A 2298-nucleotide genomic window follows, 5' to 3' on the forward strand; every position below is an offset into this window, starting at 1 on the left:
TGGGATACCAGAGTCAAGCTTCAGGCGAGGGAGTTAGAGTGGGATTCTCGGGTCTTAGTAGCTATTTGATGATACTTGGATTATTTTGGCTCGTAGTTTATTTTGACATGTTAAAACATATATTTAAGACATTTGGGACTTGTAAATTTTTTTATCGATGTTTATGTCGGTATGTGACCCACATGTTATGTGTTTTACTCAATCGTTTGTTTTGTTAGAACTGTATTTGTTTATTTGGGACATATTTTTATATTTATGGATGCTCTTTTTTTAGGGGAGATGCTGCCCGTTTTATTTTAGAAAAGCCGAAAAAATTTTCCCTCATTTATAATTATTCGATTTAGATTTCGGACTCGGGCCCCACATTAGGTGGTATTAGAGCGTAATATATTTGGGAACAGGGTGGATCGATTCAGTTCGATTTGCTTAATTATGTAACCGGTTAAGTACACTAATTACCTTGATTGATTTATAATTTTTTTAGGATCATTATATTTGAGATAAACGCATGAGCTCATTTGATATATTTTCTAGCAGTCTCACCGTACCATAATGTGTAATACATGATTATAATTGAGCTATTATATTGTTGAGCTTTATTTGAGATTTATTGAGTCTCGAGAGACAGGGATGTCCGATACAAGGTTGAGATGATTATGGTATTGTGATTTTATATGTGTTTGATTTATTGTATATCAGATATGGCTACTCCAAGTAGAGGTCGTGGAAGATTTAGACAGAACACACCAGTGGCACAAGATCAGGGCAATGCTACTCATACTCAGATGGATATAACTCCGACTTCGATGGAGATTTTGTTTGCCAGATTTCAGTCTTTGCACCCACCGAGGTTGAAGGGTACAGAGAATGCATTAGAGTTTGAGAACTGGTTGGAGAGTATGGATCCGTTATTTGAATCTCTTGAATATCCAGATGATCGTAAAATAAAGTTAGTTGATCATCGGTTATTGGATGTTGCTAAGAGTTGGTGGATCATGCCCAAGAAAGCTTTAGAGGGTCGAGGTATGATTGTTATCTGGGATATTTTTTGTAGAACCCGATAAATCAGACTACGTATAAGCCATGCATAATTACTATTTTTTAAATTAAAATGATTTTTCATGCATGAGGGTTTAAATTCATTTTTTTTTAAATTGTTGAGTTACGATTATTTATTTTAAGCAGTAGTTTAGTTTTATATTTTCGGATAAATAAGCAAGGCCGGACTGGAGTCGGATTATTGAGATAAAATTTAATAGTAAGAAAATATTCCTAGAATTTATTTAAGATAAAGAATGATTTATTTTAATGTAAAACAAGGTTTAAAGATTTATTTAATTAATTAGAGTTAAATAGTAAATAAGCCTTTTATTTCCAATAATTAATTAAAAGCCTAAATTAAATTGTGTAACCAATTGGGATAAATTAATCTAAGCCTATTTTATTTAAGAAATTATAACCTAACATGTTAGTAATTAATTTGAAGATCAAGCCATGCCATGCAAGAAAATAGTTATCCTAAATTAATTTATTAATGCACTAAAATACATAATAAGTGTTTAAAACTTTAAGGAGTTGAAATACAAGATTTAAGCAATATTTTACCTTCATTTCTTTAGCAAATTTTCGGCCCCTTTAGAATCAAATCCTTGCATGATTGTCAACTCTCCATTTTTATTCCTTTCCTTATCCTTTCTTGGTAAGATTATTCCCTCACTTTTAATCAACAAAAATTTTTAATTAAGCAATATTTCTACCCCTATTTGATAGCAAGAAATCGGCCACCCACTCCTTCAAATCAAAACATATCACACCTCATTTCCTTACCTCTCAAACTTAAGGATAGAAAAACTTTATGTTGCCATTCAATCCCCATTTATTTTGCAACTTCCTCATTCATTTCCTAGCCTTCTCTCCTGTCCATTCTCTCGAAAATTTCAGAAGAAAACTTCAGAAAAATCGTGACTTGCAACGGAGAAACAAAAGAGAGAATAAGAAAAGAAAAGGGATTCCGTCTCCGCCGCGCCGTATTCGTCGTATCATTTTGTTTTCTTCTAAACAAAATTCAGGCATGTATATCTTGTTCCTTTCTCTTCAATCAAGTCATATAATTATTTTAAAACATTACATGTACATGATTTAAAAGGCGAAAACCGAAAATTTGACAGCAACTTGAACAAAATTCTGCACAGATTTTTCGACCATCCTTTCATGCTTCACAGGTGAATTGTTTTTGTGATTTCAGGGTGTGGTGCTACTACTTAAATTATAATTCACCCAAGTGTAGGTTGTCTGCAA

Source organism: Primulina huaijiensis, chromosome 2 (genome assembly GCF_012295235.1).
Source record: "Primulina huaijiensis isolate GDHJ02 chromosome 2, ASM1229523v2, whole genome shotgun sequence".
Taxonomy (NCBI): domain Eukaryota; kingdom Viridiplantae; phylum Streptophyta; class Magnoliopsida; order Lamiales; family Gesneriaceae; genus Primulina; species Primulina huaijiensis.